Here is a 19,808-nt window from a genome sequence, read left to right on the forward strand (position 1 = left end):
AATATAGTTCTTCGCTGACGCCGGTTAAATTATTGGACAACATGGTATCTCTCCGTGGCACAAGTTAATAATAGCCAAGCAAACAACGATTTATATACATAAATAAAAGTTTTTTTTAGGTCTTTTCTTGCTCTACCACAAGCTAGTAATCATAGCTCTACTTTCACGACTTCCCATGGTGCAGTATAAACTAGTCATATGTTATTTTCATGTCTTCCCTTAATTAATGTCGTAAAAACTAGTAATCACAGTTCTACTTTCGTGTCTTTCCTCGGTGTCATACAAGCAAAGATTGTCAAGTTATTTCATCTTACTGTTGCATTAGAGTTCCTAGCAGTAATTTCTACCCATTCCAGCTGTAAATAGATAATTTATTATTTATCAATAAAACAGTAATTCCCCTAGCTGTGTTAATCTACTGAGCAACACATGGTCTACACTGCAGAAATACTCTAACTGCTCAATAGATAGAGCAAGTAGTTTATTCCAGAACTCACAGCATCATTCAACTTGTTCAATAGTTTGGAAAATAAAATTCCAAATGTCCTTTAAGTTGATAATTTTTTTAACCATTCATCCATCGTAACTGTTACTATAATTGAGCAGTTATAACACAATGTGAAGTAGACAATCAACTGCGAATAATTACTCAATACATTAGAAAGTAAGAAATATCAATTCAACCGTTGTTGTTTAAACAGTTAACCCCAGCTGTAAAGGTAGATCCAACATCTTGGTTAACAACCAGAGCAATTAAACCACTCATCACAGACGTTTCCCTGTCTAACTCCTCAAGAATAACCAGGTGAGTAGTTGCAACGTTTTCCTCCTCATCAACTGAGTTCAAATTGTACAACATAGTGCTCTCATTGTACTGTGACCCATTAATCTCTTCAACCTTTAATTTAATTAGTACGCAAAAATATCATCAGTAATTTACGGAATTTAGCTTATCCGCGTGTTAAACATACTTTCATACACTATTTAAATACCTTGTTTTATAATTTTATAATTTCCTAAGACCAGTGTAAGACCAACCTTGGTTAATGTTGGTATTCCTATAAGCTCAAAGCCACTGCTATTCACATTTCTCCATGTTACCACAAGTGTGAGTAAAATGTTTCCCCCACAGTCTTTACATTATGCAAAGTTTAAAGCAGTTCCTATTTAAGAGCACTGATGATCATTAGCTAGATCACAGATTTAGTTCCATGTAATATTTAACCAAGTCTGATAAAACTTGGTTTTCTAAATATTTTCTATTTTTAGCCTAACTGCTTTAGAATCTGTATCATTTCTTGAGGTTGTGAAATGTACAAAATGTCTTGTGAAACACTGTTTCAACAACAACAACAAAATTCTCGTCTTAAATATACAATTTTTTTGCTATTGCTCAGAAAGTTGGTTTATATATCCAATTAGTTTTTAACTCATTTGATATTTATTAAAATTTCTTTTCATATTTTACCAGTTGAATTTACTTCCTTCTAATAAATCATAAAAGTGTACGACAAACAATAAATAAGTTATTCGTTAACCATGACATAACTTTTTAAAATAATGTTACGATTACCATTTAATTCTTCGTAAAGTGATATTTTGTTATCAGTATTGTTTTCAATATGTAAGAAGTGATTTATACAAGTCATATTTCCTTTGTCCTAAAGGTAAGTCAATTCCAGCTATTTCGCTGCATTATTAAGTGATCTTTCATTCTTCTCCTGGCTACAAGTGACAATAATAATTCGTGAGACTATTGTGCAAGAACATGGAAGCTCTGTAAAGAGCCTCACCCAATCCTAGAACACATCCATCTTTCAAATTACAATAATTCTCAGTTTTCGAATTTATTTGTTCCTGAAGTTCAAGTTCAAATGGAGAACTGGATGAGAAACTCTGTGAATTTCAGACCGAGATTTTGGTCATGGCTCTTTGCATGAGTGGTGAAAGAGAAGATCTCTCCAAGACTAGTACCTCCTTAGAACATGTTATCTTTTTAGTTACCAGCTCCTCCTCTCACCCATAAGTCCTTTTTATAGAAAATATAATATCACAGCTTTCCCCAAGTTCTAACTCATGTATAACTAGAGTACAAATGATTATAGAAAAGATACACATTCAAATTCAGAAGCTCTGCAATATTAAGTCCAGTAAAGGTATCAAAGTTTACCATAATTGTTGACTTTATGGTCACAGTATTCTCAGATGTGCTACTTTCTAAGATATATGAATAACAACAGGCTATGAAAAAAAGATTCAATAGAATTGTACTAGAGAGTTTGAATTCTAAATTTCAACCCCAAATCAACTGAGGAAAAAAAAAACACGCGAAAGGCACTGTGGAACAAATTTTGTAACAAAACAAAAAAATTATTGAACGTCGGACATATATGTCAGACACTTGAACTCTTTCTGTATGATCTAAAGATATATCAGAGCAAACCTGTTGTTTAGTTGAATTTTGTACAAAGCTATACGAGGATTATCTGCGCTAGACGTCCTAATTTAGAAGTGACAGACTATGGAGAGAGCGAGGGCAACTAGACAACATCACCTACCGCCAGTATTTTTGCTACTTTTTACCAATGAAAAGTTGGATTAGAAGTAACATTATAATGCCCTCACGGTTGAAAAGGCACATGTTTGTTGACAGAATTCGAATCCGCGACTCACAGGTTGCGAATCGAGCACCCTAGTCACCAAGAGCCAAACTGACACAATCAGCCTTGACCAGTTCATTATATTCTAAACAAAACACCACTGGCTCTCTCAAAATGTTCTGTTACTCACGTCACCTATTCTTTCCCATGAAGATAAAAATGAAGTACAGAGATTTTCAGAACTTTATGTCTACATAACGAGAAACGTTTTAGGTTAACTTCACAGGAATACCAACCATGAGAAGACCTGAAGACACTATTGGTAATAATTCTGGACAATATTTGACCATCTCTTGAGTACCATTTCAGTTCAATTCAAAGTCGATTATGAGCAAGCTGTATGTAATAATCGCCACATACCATGTTATGTTATTTTTAGCTTTTCTGTACAAATAAACATTCAACTTTCTAAGCTAAAAGGATTTAAATCCATGGCATTTTCATAAATACAACAAGGATAATCGCTCCACTAAAAAATAGCAAAATCCTGATTAATCAAACTATGGCCTTCCCTCCACAGTCGTGATAAAATAATATCGATTGTCTACCTTAACTTTTGTATATGAGATAAAATACACTGGAGAATAAAATAAAATTGACACTCTAGTAAATTGAATTTTGTATATTATTTATAACAATTTGTAACAGCTGGTAGTACATACATATGGAACAGTATAACATGATACATATGTGTATTTATAATAACAATTTGTAACAGCTGGTAGTACATACATATGGAACAGTATAACATGATACATATGTGTATTTATAATAACAATTTGTAACAGCTGGTAGTACATACATATGGAACAGTATAACATGATACATATGTGTATTTATAATAACAATTTGTAACAGCTGGTAGTACATACATATGGAACAGTATAACATGATACATATGTGTATTTATAATAACAATTTGTAACAGCTGGTAGTACATACATATGGAACAGTATAACATGATACATATGTGTATTTATAATAACAATTTGTAACAGCTGGTAGTACATACATATGGAACAGTATAACATGATACATATGTGTATTTATAATAACAATTTGTAACAGCTGGTAGTACATACATATGGAACAGTATAACATGATACATATGTGTATTTATAATAACAATTTGTAACAGCTGGTAGTACATACGTATGGAACAGTATAACATGATACATATGTGTATTTATAATAACAATTTGTAACTTTACTAGTTTCAGCGTGATAAAATAAGAATAAATATCTTAGTCAACTAAACGATTTCGAATAATCAGATATAAAAATATAAAAGTTGCAACTCTTTCTGTGAAAAAATTATTTGTTATTCTTTTGTTAAGGAGAAAGGGACACATTTTTAACAACTCGTTACCAAAAGATGGTATGCTTGCTATTTAGTAATGGTTATGTGAAGAAGGAAATTATTGAATCTGCAAATTAATTGAAGACTATGTAATTTTGAGGGTTAATCCTTCTGTTGAAAATGGAATGTACTATATGATGTAATCAAACACGTTTCTGGATTTCGTGAAGGAATTAATAGCTATTTAATTTGGTTTGTTTTGAATTTCGTACAAAGCTACTCGAGGACTATCTGCGCTTGAGATCCCTAATTTAATAGTGTAAGGCAGCTAGTCATCACCACCCACCGACAACTCTTGGGCTACTCTTTTACCAACGAATAGTGGGATTGACTATAACATTATAATGCCCCCACGGCTAAGAGGGCAGGGATTCAAACCCGCAACCCTCGGATTACGAATCAAGTACCTTACCCACCTGGCTATGCCGGGCCAACAACTATTTAACTAAGCGTCCTTAAAGTTTTTCGCTTGTCAAAATGATTATGATTTTTTACGTTTTTAACATTTAGTAGAGACACATTTCATGAACGATTGAACTATTGGTTTAAGGAACTAATTTTTTTAGATGTATTATATATATATATTCCCACATGATTACTTTTAAATAAGTAAAACTTGATTTCTTTTAATTATTTTGGAAACAAAAATTGTGAATCTAATCATGATGCATTAATACATAGAACGTAATCTGAGGGTCGCAGGTTCGAATCCCCATCACACTAAACATGCTCGCCCTTTCAAATGTAGGGGCGTTATAATGTTACGGTCAATCCCATTATTTGTTAGTAAAAGAGTAGCCCAAGAGTTGGCGGTGGGTGATGATGAAGGTGGCTGCCTTCCTTTTAGTCTCACACTGCTAAATTAGGGGCGGCTAGCGCAGACAGTCCTCGAGTAGTTTTGCGCGAAACTAAAAACAAACCAAAATATGTAGAAGTTAAATATAAAAAAATTAACTCTTCTATATTTACTTTGTTTATTACGCCATAGCTGAAATAGAAATACGTTGACATAGAATTTTGTCATACAATACTGTCTTCCTGTACTTGTTAATTAACAACCGTATTGTGATTACTCAGACAATGAAAAATCACAAGATCGTATTTACGTATATCTTAATGTTATTGACTTTATTTAACACTTCACTGCTATCGCTATATAAGGCTGGAATGATAAACATTAGGGTTACCATGGCTTACAACCCTGTAAATACTACATGTTTGTACCTTGCTGTTTTTTAGTAGCATGATCATTGTATTTCTTAGAGAGAAAGAAAAATATTGGGTATAACACTGAAAGGTATTGAGTTAGATCACGTTATTTCAGTATAACGAAGTAAACGGTCTTCGATAAGTTCGAGTGAAAGATTAACACAAAATATTAAAACATTCAATTTGTAGTTTGTGTAGTGATAGAAACAAAACATTATAATCGAAACCAGGTTGCTATAGTTACAAACCATTACACACTTCATAGGCTTAACAAGTATATTGTTTTGTTTGGTTTATAAAAACTGCAAAAATAACCATCTATGTTTGGATTTATTTTGTTTTTACTAGCTTTCTGCTGATCTTTTCTTTTTATTGTTTGAACGTAAATATTGTTCACTTTCAACATGCCGGTGAGGATTGTGAAAGATTCAGTTTAAAAACAGTGATTTGTACTTGATCAGTTTATATACATTATGCAAATATAACATGAAATTAAATGTTAAAATATTTCACTGCAAATGTTAGTCTTCGATCAAACTCCACGTTTGTTTTAGGAACACATCGTATGTGTGTGTGTGTGTTGCATATGTCTGGACACTTAATTCCATAGTGCGATCTTTTAAGTATGATATCATAAGATAAAAAAACAACAGCTCCGTCCTTAATAACCAATGAACTGAAAATTGAGAGAGATACGGTGTTCGAGACGCTATATCTCATTGTATTACATTGTCTTTCTGCGCGGTATAATCACAATTTTGAATGCAGCCTAATTTCCATTTCACACATTTTTATGTTAGTCTCACAGACGACACTTAACAGAAATAGTGAAAGAGAAACGCAATAAATGGTTTTACAACTTTACAAACAGCTAACCCCACTTAAGATTCTTTAACAACCAGTGAAAACTGTCATTTGCTGCATTTGAGACACAGTAGTCTAGTGAGCTAAAATTCAGGTCCAGTTAATATAATAATAGTTATAATTGCATTTGATCCCGATTTCCACTTCAGAAAAATTAAACAAGACGTTAGAGGCAAGTTTATGGAGTAACAAAATTCAGATTTTTATTCGCAGCAAAGGGAAGAACGCGGAAAGCTCCTTGAGTAACTTGCTTTAAGGGCCTATCTCTTTTATTTTTGGATTTTTTTTTGCTAGATAAAAGCTTTTGCTTATAAATATTAATTACATTAACATAATGTGACATGTTTAAAGAAGCACAAATGTGCTACATATGTTTTTCCAATGTTCATACTTAGTTATATTTTCATCTATAAAATAAAGAATACAATTCAACCAGTTTACACATTCATCTCCAAAAATATGGCAGTAAGTTGTCAACGTTTGTTTGTATAAATATAAGTTTGAAAGAAGATATAACCAGTTTATATCTGAATGTATAATGTTAAATTACGTTCCTTAACTACACTAATAAGTACGAATGTAAATATAAATTTATACACGGAGCTCCCCAAAGTGCATCCATCCTTTAGGTTATACAACATCTGTATATCGATTTTAAAAGTTTTAGTTTTATTTGAGATAATAAAATAAACACAAGAACTTTGACGAATTTAAGTAACAGATCAGAAATGCTTTCTAACAAATCAGAGTTGAAAATTGTGTGATAGCGTATTGGGCACACCGTCCTAGATATCGCGAGTCTTATAATGCTGGTAGAGCCCAGTTTGAGCATCTAAACTGATGTAGAGGTGGATCTACAGTTAATTTGTTGTATGACGTTCATGTTTTGCTGGCTTGCAGGCTCATTTACTATAGTCGTACCAGCATTTAAAATGTGGGTACATTTTCGGGCCACCCTATATCTATCTACCTATTTATATAAGACCACTATACAAATAGTGTGTGGTAAAAAAGTAACCAATATATAAAGATTCAGAAGACATTTTATTGCTGAATTTTTAATCTGTTTGCAGAGACCTATTGGCCCGGCATGGCCAGGTGTGTTAAGGCGTTCGACTCGTAATCCGAGGGTCGCGGGTTCGAATCTCGGTCGCACCAAACATGCTCGACCTTTCAGCCGTGGGGGCGTTATAATGTGACGGTCAATCCCACTCTTCGTTGGTAAAAAAAGTAGCCATAGAGTTGGCGGTGGGTGGTGATGACTAGCTGCCTTCCCTCTAGTCTTACACTGCTAAATTAGGGACGGCTAGCGCAGATAGCCCTCGAATAGCTTTGCGCGAAATTCAAAAAACAAAAAAAAACAAACAGAGACATATTGAATTACATTCCTAAAAGGATTCAGTAATGACTAAGTGTATGTACTGATCTAATTAACTATATGGTTGTTAATAGTATGACTGCATATTACCATACAATATCGTAATTTGTAATAATCTGGTATACTGAGACTGTTGTCAGGTCAGATATGCGGTTTTAATATGTTGACGAATATGTTTTAATTAAGTACTGTCAACAGGTTTCAACCAACTCGTAGAAAAAAAGAAAATAGAAATATAACAACTTATAAACTTATATTTCTCTCTGTAACGCCCACAGTTAAAATCTTGCGTGTTATTAAACTAATCGGAATTATATATCGTTTGTATTTTGTAATAACGCGGGTTGTCATGGCTACAGTGAAAAGGTTTCTCCGAACCCCCAGCGAATAAAACGGGTATTTCTGTAAGAAATATTGATTTTACAGATGTTACCTAAAGGGCTTCATTTATCATTTAAGTACACAAACAAGGCTTAAGTTCACTCTAATTATAAACCACACTAAGTAAGTTTAAAAATATATTTACCCACATCAATGTTATTGTCAAGCACTGGATAGGCGTTTTCTGATTGGCATGTTTTGCAGTATTCAATGTAAGGATAAAAACAGGTCTTGTGTTTTCATTAAAGGTCGATGTTACGATCAATATTTCATTGAAAATCAAGTTTTGAATGCAGAATTAAAGTTGTTACAACTGCAGCATCTGATAATCGAATCAATGTGTAGTATATATCAGACAGTATATTATACAATATTGGTCAAAATGTTTGTGTATTTTGTACAAATAATATAATTATTATAAAGATCGAATACAAATACACTTACTGCTGTCAAACACAGAAATGCGTGTTACATTAAAGAACCACATCGGCTCGGCATGGCCAGGTGGTTAAGGTACACTCGGCTCGTAATCCGAGGGTCGCAAGTTCGAATCCCTGTCACACCAAACATGCTCGCCCTTTCAGCCATGGGCGCGTTATAATGTGACGATCAATCCCACTATTTGTTGGTAAAAGAGTGGCCCAAGAGTTGGCGGTAGAATGACTAGCTGCCTTCCTTCTAATCTTACACTGCTAAATTAGGGACGGCTAGCGCAGATAGCCCTGGTGTAGCTGTGCGCGAAATTGAAAATACACCAAAGACCCACATACACTGCTGGCAAAAATCTTAAGGCCAATGAACATAAAGAAAAAATATGCACTTTGAGTTTTTAGACTCAACCACTTATTTGAGTAGAGCTTCGAAAGCTGAAAATAAGAAAAGGGAAAATAAAAATAAAACCTTTTTTAGCATATAATAGAGAAAATGTGAACACTATGAAATTACCCTAAATACTAGCTGGTCAAAAGTTTAAGACCATACTGAAACGAAGCGTTAATCGGAAAACACGTAACGAAATTTTGTCATTTGTGCTCAAGCATTAGCGTTGTCAACATCTCCCACTGACATCTCCTGTGTTACATTGGGTGAAAACATGGCAAAGGCTAAAAAGTTGACAGAGTTTGAACATGACAGAACTGTTGAGCTGCAAAAGCAAGGTTTTTCTCAACGTGCTATCGCTGGTGAGATTGGGCGTAGTAAAACTACTGTTGCAAATGTCTTGAAAGACCCTGAGGGATACGGAACGAGTGGTCGGCCCAAGACAATTTTGCTGGCGTTGAGCAGGAGAATTCGACGGGTTGTTCAGCAAGATACCAGCCGATCGTCGAACCAGATTAAGGCCCTTACGGACGCAGAATGCAGCTCAAGCAAGAACAATAAGACGGCATCTACGAGAGAAAGGCTTTAAAAACCATAAACGTCTTCAAAGGCCACGCTTCCTTCCACACCACGAAACAGCTCGGTTAAATTTTGCTGAGAAGCACCAAACATGGGACGTAGAAAAGTGGAAGGTTTTGTTCTATGATGAGAAAAAATTTAACCTGGATGGTGTAGATGGCTTCCAACGTTTCTGGCACGATAAGGATATTCTACCCTAGACATTTTCTACACGACACAGTGGAGAAGGTTCCATCATGATCTGGGCTACTTTCTCCTTCCATGGAACAATGGAGCTTCAGGTTATACAGGGGCGTCAAACAGCAGCTGGCTAGATTGACATGTTGGAGAGAGCATCCTTATTGACTGAAGACCCTCGCTTGTGTGGAAATGACTGGATCTTTCAGCAGGACAATGCTGCAATCCACAATCCCCGCAGGACAAAGAACTTTTTTCATGGCAAATAAATGTGATTCTTTTGGACCATCCAGCTTGTTCGCCCGAACTGAACTCCATTGAAAATGTTTGGGGGTGGATGGCAAGGCAAGTCTATAGAAATAGACGTCAATTTCAAACAGTGTATGATCTTCGTGAAGCCATCTTCACCACATGGAATAGCATTCCAGCCAGTCTTCCGCAAACGCTTATATCGAGCATGCCAAAGCGAATTTTTGAAGTTATTTACAATGACGGCCGTGCAACTCACTTCTGAGACCTCTTGTTGGGCATTTCCTACCCTGTTTAGGACTTCTTTTTGGTACGGTCTTAAACTTTTGACCAGCTAGTATTTAGGCTAATTTCATATTGTTCACATTTTCCCTATGAAATGCTAAAAAGTTTTTTATTTTTATTTTCCCTTATCTTATTTTCATACGTCCAGCATGGCCAAGCGTGTTAAGGAGTGCGATTCGTAATCTGAAGATTGCAGGTTCCCATCCCCGTCGCGTCAAACATGCTCGCCCTCCCAGCCGTGGGAGCGTTATAATGTGACGGTCAATCCCACTATTCGTTGGTAAAAGAGTGGCCCAAGAGTTGGCGGTGGGTGGTGATGACTAGCTGCCTTCCTTCCCTCTCTAGTCTTACACTGCTAAATTAGGTAGGCTAGCACAGATAGTTCTCGAGTAGCTTTGTGCGAAATTCCAAAAAACAAACAAACTTATTTTCATCTTTCGAAGCTCCACTCAAATAAGTGGTTGAGTCTAACAACGCAAAATGCATACTTATTTTTATGTTAATTGGTCTTAAGATTTTGGCCAGCAGTCTATGTAATTTATATAATGAGATAGGTTTTATGGACAGTATGAATGATTTATTAAAACAGCAATCTATCAGACATCTGTAAAAAATGCATAATTCATCATTTTGCCTATCACACAAAAACGCTACTGAAACGTTATTATAGCAACAAAATATTACATTAAATTATTATAAATACCTTTTGTTACCTCATATCAATTTATATTAAACATTCAGCACTTGATTGTTACTCCTTGTAGTCTAATAATCTCCGTAAGGCTATGCAGCATGCTTACAATGAAGTTATTCATGTAATTTACCGTTATTTCACCTCAACTTGTCACTTGAAGGCTCTGTACCTCAATAAAAGTAGCTGGTTCATGGTTAGCAATTATCTGGCTCAGTTTTACTTGACAATTCTCAATGGAATTATAGTGTGGAGACTTTTCTTGCTCTGGCAATCTTGTAATGGGAGGTCGAGATAATCCAATATGTGCACTGTGGGCAATGGCATTATAATCCTGGAACACAAAGTTATTGTCAAAGCTTGCCCAAGCATATGGTAAGAATATCGTTTCCATGTGATGCTTGCAGCAGAATAGGAAGAGCAGTCATTCTGCCATGACAAGCAGCTGCTCAAACATGTACTGCACCACCTCCTATGTGTTCTCTGTGTGAAAGACCGCCTTTCCTCATCTTATCTCCAAGCAAACAATGAACATGAACCCTACCATCAACATTAACAAACTAATAACAGGACTCATTTGAAAATATGACATGCCGCCAGTGTTCTAACAGTAACTTGGCATGGTGTCTTGTCCAAGTAACAAGGCGACAGTGCTAAATTTTGGTTCATATTAGTTAAAAGATAGTCCTTCTTGCAAAATAATTTCGCTTTTCCAGTCTTATTCACTGTTGTTCTAAATAGCCTAGGAAGAATGTGTTCATGCCATTCCTGTCTTAAGGTGTTACAAAATGTCTTTCGACCTTGACATGTTAACCTGATTAAAGCACGGGGTACCTTACTGAGGGTACCCTACTGTTCTAGCAATATCCGCTTGCTACAAACCATTTATTGATAGTCGAAAAAATGTGACACCTTATACCTTCTGGCATGTGATAAGGCATGGCTCTACACCTAATACAGAGAAAGAGGCTAAACAAAGTGTTGATCTGTTTTAAAAAAGATTAAATCAAAAACCAAATTTCAAATACAAAACAGGTATGCATGTGTGTGGTTTTACGAAACATGCACAAAATAATTTATATATACCAGAATAACGACTCGTACAAGATAATCAAATCATAGTCTGCTTTCTCTCTTACTACTCAGACATATACTCGGTAATTATTTAATGTATGTAACAATAACACCAAAATAGAACAGTGTGTAAACATTTTCACCAAGACCCTGTATTAGAGGACTCTATTTTTTCAAAAGATAAATATTTTTATTATAATGCATACGTTACAGATGCAGTCCTTGCAAAACAAGTTTTTTTAATCCTGTAATCAGTGTATTGCAATATAGGCCGCATAAATTTCTGATCAGTTCCATTTCAGGATAAATCACACATTCCAACTAATCATCTATATGTACACACATTAATTAATTGCAGTGTTCGACGTAACTTCCTCAGAAAACAATCACTATTTGCATTGCTCAGCATAGATTTCTTAAAAACCATTCATTATTTGCATTGTTCAAGTAGATTTCTTAGAAAACATTCATTATTTGAGTTTTTCTACATAACTTTCTTAGAAAACATTCATTATTTGTGTTGTTCAACGTAGATTTCTCAGAAAGCATTTATTATTTGCATTGTTCAACGTAAATTTCTTAGAAAACATTCATTATTTGCATTGTTGAACATAGATGTTTTAGAAAACTTTCATTATTTGTGTTGTTCAACGTAGATTTTTTAGAAAGCATTCATTATTTGTGTTGCTCAACGTAGATTTCTTTAAAAGCATTCATTATTTGTATTGTTCAATGTAAATTTCTTGGAAAGTATTTATTATTTGCATTGTTCAATGTAGATTTCTTAGAAAACATTCATTATTTGTATTGTTTAACGTAAATGTCTTAGAAAGTATTAATTATTTGCATTGTTCAACATAGATGTTTTAGAAAACATTCATTATTTGTATTATTCAACGTAGATTTCTTTAAAAGCATTCATTATTTGTATTGTTCAATGTAAATTTCTTGGAAAGTATTCATTATTTGCATTGTTCAACTTAAATTTCTTAGAAAACATTCATTATTTGTGTTTTTCCACATAACTTTCTTAGAAAACAGTTATTATTTGCCTTGTTCAACGTAGATTTATTAGAAAGCATTCATTATTTGCATTGTTCAACGTAAATTTCTTAGAAAACATTCATTATTTGCATTGTTGAACATAGATGTTTTAGAAAATATTCATTATTTGTGTTGTTCAACATAGATCTCTTAGAAAGCATTCAGTATTTGCATTGTTCAACGAAAATTTCTTAGAAAACACCCATTATTTGCATTGTTGAACATAGATATTTTCGAAAACATTCATTATTTGTATTATTCAACGTAGATTGTTTTAAAAGCATTCATTATTTGTATTGTTCAATGTAAATTTCTTGGAAAGTATTCATTATTTGCATTGTTCAACGTAAATTTCTTAGAAAGCATTTATTATTTGCATTGTTCAATGTAGATTTCTTAGAAAACATTCATTATTTGTGTTGTTCAACATAGATTTCTTAGAAAGCATTCATTATTTGCATTGTTCAACGTAAATTTCTTAGAAATCATTCATTATTTGCATTGTTGAACATAGATGTTTTAAAAAACTTTCATTATTTGTGTTGTTCAACGTAGATTTCTTAGAAAGCATTCATTATTTGCATTGTTCTACGTAAATTTCTTAGAAAACCTTCATTATTTACATTGTTGAACATAGATGTTTTAGAAAACATTCATTATTTGTATTATTCAACGTAGATTTCTTTAAAAGCATTCATTATTTGTATTGTTCAATGTAAATTTCTTGGAAAGTATTCATCATTTGCATTGTTCAAGGTAAATTTCTTAAAAAGCATTTATTATTTGCATTGTTCAATGTAGCTTTCTTAGAAAACATTCATTATTTGTGTTTTTCTACATAACTTTCTTCGAAAACAGTTATTATTTGCCTTGTTTAACGTAGATTTCTTAGAAAACCTTCATTATTTACATTGTTGAACATAGATGTTTTAGAAAACATTCATTATTTGTATTATTCAACGTAGATTTCTTTAAAAGCATTCATTATTTGTATTGTTCAATGTAAATTTCTTGGAAAGTATTCATAATTTGCCTTGTTTAACGTAGATTTCGTAGAAAGCATTCATTATTTGCATTGTTTAACGTAAATTTTTCAGAAAACCTTCATTATTTGCATTATTGAACATAGATGTTTTAGAAAACATTCATTATTTGTGTTGTTCAACGTACATTTCTTAGAAAGCATTCAGTAATTGCATTGTTCAATGTAAATTTCTTGGAAAGTATTCATTATTTGCATTGTTCAACGTAAATTTCTTAGAAAACATTTATTATTTGCCTTGTTCAACGTAGATTTCTTAGAAAACATTCATCATTTGTTTTGTTCTACGTAAATTTCTCAGAAAACATTCATTATTTGCATTGTTGAACATAGATGTTTTAGAAAACATTCATTTCTTGTATTATTCAACGTAGATTTCTTTAAAAGCATTCATTATTTGTATTGTTCAATGTAAATTTCTTGGAAAGTATTCATAATTTGCCTTGTTTAACGTAGATTTCGTAGAAAGCATTCATTATTTGCATTGTTTAACGTAAATTTTTCAGAAAACCTTCATTATTTGCATTATTGAACATAGATGTTTTAGAAAACATTCATTATTTGTGTTGTTCAACGTACATTTCTTAGAAAGCATTCAGTAATTGCATTGTTCAATGTAAATTTCTTGGAAAGTATTCATTATTTGCATTGTTCAACGTAAATTTCTTAGAAAGCATTTATTATTTGCCTTGTTCAACGTAGATTTCTTAGAAAACATTCATCATTTGTTTTGTTCTACGTAAATTTCTCAGAAAACATTCATTATTTGCATTGTTGAACATAGATGTTTTAGAAAACATTCATTTCTTGTATTATTCAACGTAGATTTCTTTAAAAGCATTCATTATTTGTATTGTTCAATGTAAATTTCTTGGAAAGTATTCACTATTTGCATTGTTCAAAGTAGATTTCTTAGAAAACATTCATTATTTGCATTCTTGAATATAAATGTTTTGGATAACATTCATTATTTGTGTTTTTCCACATAACTTTCTTAGAAAACAGTTATTATTTGCCTTGTTCAACGTAGATTTCTTAGAAAACATTCATTATTTGCATTGTTCAACGTAAATTTCTCAGAAAACCTTCATTATTTGCATTGTTGAACATAGATGTTATAGAAAACATTCATTATTTGCATTGTTCAACGAAAATTTCTCAGAAAACACCCATTATTTGCATTGTTGAACATAGATGTGTTAGAAAACATTCATTATTTGTGTTGTTCAACGTAGATTTCTTAGAAAGCATTCATTATTTGCATTGTTCAACGTACATTTCTTAGAAAACGTTCATTATTTGCATTGTTGAACATAGATGTTTTAGAAAACATTCATTATTTGTGTTGTTCAACGTAGATTTCTTAAAAAGCATTCATTATTTTCTTTGCTCAACGTAAATTTCTTAGAAAGCTTTTATTATTTGCATTGTTCAATGTAGATTTCTTAGAAAACATTCATTATTTGTATTGTTTAACGTAAATGTCTTAGAAAGTATTAATTATTTGCATTGTTCAACATAGATGTTTTAGAAAACATTCATTATTTGTATTATTCAACGTAGATTTCTTTAAAAGCATTCATTATTTGTATTGTTCAATGTAAATTTCTTGGAAAGTATTCATTATTTGCATTGTTCAACTTAAATTTCTTAGAAAGAATTTATTATTTGCATTGTTCAATGTAGATTTCTTAGAAAACATTCATTATTTGTGTTTTTCTACATAACTTTCTTAGAAAACACTTATTATTTGCATTGTTGAACATAGATGTTTTAGAAAACATTCATTTCTTGTATTATTCAACGTAGATTTCTTTAAAAGCATTCATTATTTGTATTGTTCAATGTAAATTTCTTGGAAAGTATTCACTATTTGCATTGTTCAAAGTAGATTTCTTAGAAAACATTCATTATTTGCATTCTTGAATATAAATGTTTTGGATAACATTCATTATTTGTGTTTTTCCACATAACTTTCTTAGAAAACAGTTATTATTTGCCTTGTTCAACGTAGATTTCTTAGAAAATATTCATTATTTGCATTGTTCAACGTAAATTTCTCAGAAAACCTTCATTATTTGCATTGTTGAACATAGATGTTATAGAAAACATTCATTATTTGCATTGTTCAACGAAAATTTCTCAGAAAACACCCATTATTTGCATTGTTGAACATAGATGTGTTAGAAAACATTCATTATTTGTGTTGTTCAACGTAGATTTCTTAGAAAGCATTCAGTATTTGCATTGTTCAACGAAAATTTCTTAAAAAACGTTCATTATTTGCATTGTTGAACATAGATATTTTCAAAAACATTCATTATTTGTATTATTCAACGTAGATTGTTTTAAAAGCAATTATTATTTGTATTGTTCAATGTAAATTTCTTGGAAAGTATTCATTATTTGCATTGTTCAACTTAAATTTCTTAGAAAGCATTTATTATTTGCATTGTCCAATGTAGATTTCTTAGAAAACATTCATTATTTGTGTTCTTCAACATAGATTTCTTAGAAAGCATTCATTATTTGCATTGTTCAACGTAAATTTCTTAGAAATCATTCATTATTTGCATTGTTGAACATAGATGTTTTAGAAAACTTTCATTATTTGTGTTGTTCAACGTAGATTTCTTAGAAAGCATTCATTATTTGCATTGTTCTACGTAAATTTCTTAGAAAACCTTCATTATTTACATTGTTGAACATAGATGTTTTAGAAAACATTCATTATTTGTATTATTCAACGTAGATTTCTTTAAAAGCATTCATTATTTGTATTGTTCAATGTAAATTTCTTGGAAAGTATTCATCATTTGCATTGTTCATGGTAAATTTCTTAAAAAGCATTTATTATTTGCATTGTTCAATGTAGCTTTCTTAGAAAACATTCATTATTTGTGTTTTTCTACATAACTTTCTTCGAAAACAGTTATTATTTGCCTTGTTCAACGTAGATTTCTTAGAAAACCTTCATTATTTACATTGTTGAACATAGATGTTTTAGAAAACATTCATTATTTGTATTATTCAACGTAGATTTCTTTAAAAGCATTAATTATTTGTATTGTTCAATGTAAATTTCTTGGAAAGTATTCATAATTTGCCTTGTTTAACGTAGATTTCGTAGAAAGCATTCATTATTTGCATTGTTTAACGTAAATTTTTCAGAAAAACTTCATTATTTGCATTATTGAACATAGATGTTTTAGAAAACATTCATTATTTGTGTTGTTCAACGTAGATTTCTTAGAAAGCATTTATTATTTGCATTTTTCAACGTAAATTTCTTGGAAAACGTTCATTATTTGCATTGTTGAACATAGATGTTTTAGAAAACATTCATTATTTATGTTCTTCAACATAGATTTCTTAGAAAGCATTCATTATTTTCTTTGTTCAACGTAGATTTCTTAGAAAACATTCACCATTTGTTTTGTTCTACGTAAATGTCTCAGAAAACATTCATTATTTGCATTGTTGAACATAGATGTTTTAGAAAACATTCATTATTTGTGTTGTTCAACGTAGATTTCTTAGAAAGCATTCTTTATTTGCATTGTTCTACGTAAATTTCTTAGAAAACCTTCATTATTTGCGTTGTTGAACATAGATGTTTTAGAAAACATTCATTATTTGTATTATTCAACGAAAATTTCTTTAAAAGCATTCATTATTTGTATTGTTCAATGTAAATTTCTTGGAAAGTATTCATTATTTGCATTGTTCAACGTAAATTTCTTAGAAAGCATTTATTATTTGCCTTGTTCAACGTAGATTTCTTAGAAAACATTCATTATTTGTTTTGTTCTACGTAAATTTCTGAGAAAACATTAATTATTTGCATTGTTGAACATAGATGTTTTAGAAAACATTCATTATTTGTATTATTCAACGTAGATTTCTTTAAAAGCATTCATTATTTGTATTGTTCAATGTAAATTTCTTGGAAAGTATTCACTATTTGCATTGTTCAAAGTAGATTTCTTAGAAAACATTCATTATTTGCATTCTTGAATATAGATGTTTTGGATAACATTCATTATTTGTGTTTTTCCACATAACTTTCTTGGAAAATAGTTATTATTTGCCTTGTTTCACGTAGATTTCTTAGAAAACATTCATTATTTGCATTGTTCAACGTAAATTTCTCAGAAAACATTCATTATTTGCATTGTTGAACATAGATGTTTTAGAAAACATTCATTATTTATGTTGTTCAACATAGATTTCTTAAAAAGCATTCATTATTTTCTATGTTCAACGTAAATTTCTTAGAAAGCATTTATTATTTGCTTTCTTCAACGTAGATTTCTTAGAAAACATTCACCATTTGTTTTGTTCTACGTAAATGTCTCAGAAAACATTCATTATTTGCATTGTTGAACATAGATGTTTTAGAAAACATTCATTATTTGTGTTGTTCAACGTAGATTTCTTAGAAAGCATTCTTTATTTGCATTGTTCTACGTAAATTTCTTAGAAAACCTTCATTATTTGCGTTGTTGAACATAGATGTTTTAGAAAACATTCATTATTTGTATTATTCAACGTAGATTTCTTTAAAAGCATTCATTTTTTGTATTGTTCAATGTAAATTTCTTGGAAAGTATTCATTATTTGCATTGTTCAACATAGATTTCTTAGAAAACATTCATTATTTGCATTGTTCAACGAAAATTTCTCAAAAACACCCATTATTTGCATTGTTGAACATAGATGTTTTAGAAAACATTCATCATTTGTGCTGTTCAACGTAGGTTTATTAGAAAGCAATCATTATTTGCATTGTTCAACGTAAATTTCTTAGAAAACCTTCATTATTTGCATTGTTGAACATAGATGTTTTAGAAAACATTCATTATTTGTATTATTCAACGTAGATTTCTTTAAAAGCATTCATTATTTGTATTGTTCAATGTAAATTTCTTGGAAAGTATTCATTATTTGTATTGTTCAATGTAAATTTCTTGGAAAGTATTCATTATTTGCATTGTTCAACGTAGATTTCTTAGAAAACATTGATTATTTGCATTGTTCAACGAAAATTTCTCAGAAAACGTTCATTATTTGCATTGTTGAACATAGATGTTTTAGAAAACATTCATTATTTGTGTTGTTCAACGTAGATTTCTTAGAAAGCATTCATTATTTCTATTGTTCAACGTAAATTTCTCAGAAAACATTCATTATTTGCATTGTTGAACCTAGATGTTTCAGAAAACATTCATTATTTGTGTTGTTGAACGTAGATTTCTTAGAAAGCATTCCTTATTTGTATTGTTCAACGTAAATTTCTTAGAAAACGTTCATGATTTGCATTGTTGAACATAGATGTTTTAGAAAACAATTATTATTTGTATTATTCAACATAGATTTCTTTAAAGCATTCATTATTTGAATTGTTCAATGTAAATTTCTTGGAAAGTATTTATTATTTGCATTGTTCAAATTAGATTTCTTAGAAAGCATTTATTATTTTTTTCTACATAACTTTCTTAGAAAACAGTTATTATTTGCCTTGTTCAACGTAGATTTCTTAGAAAACATTCATTATTTTTATTGTTCAACGTAAATTTCTCAGAAAACATTCATTATTTGCATTGTTGAACATAGATGTTTTAGAAAACATTCATTATTTGTGTTGTTCAACGTAGATTTCTTAGAAAGCATTCATTATTTGCATTGTTCAACGTAAATTTCTTAGAAAACATTCATTATTTGCATTGTTGAACATAGATTTCTTAGAAAACATTCATTATTTGTGTTGTTCAACGTAGATTTCTTTAAAAGCATTCATTATTTGTATTGTTCAATGTAAATTTCTTGTAAAGTATTTATTATTTGCATTCTTTAATGTAGATTTCTTAGAAAACATTCATTATTTGTGTTTTTCTACATAACTTTCTTAGAAAACAGTTATTATTTGCCTTGTTCAACGTAGATTTCTTAGAAAACATTCATTATTTGTATTGTTCAAAGAAAATTTCTCAGAA

At 31.1% G+C, this 19,808-nt stretch overlaps 1 protein-coding gene across 1 annotated transcript in view; it reads left to right on the forward strand.

The window, feature by feature from the left end:
* The window catches only part of LOC143248735 (uncharacterized), a 198,979-nt gene that overhangs the window by 21,994 nt on the left and 157,177 nt on the right, over positions 1-19,808 (forward strand). The window lies entirely within an intron of this gene.

The sequence above is a fragment of the Tachypleus tridentatus genome, chromosome 1, assembly GCF_004210375.1.
Source record: "Tachypleus tridentatus isolate NWPU-2018 chromosome 1, ASM421037v1, whole genome shotgun sequence".
NCBI lineage: Eukaryota > Metazoa > Arthropoda > Merostomata > Xiphosura > Limulidae > Tachypleus > Tachypleus tridentatus.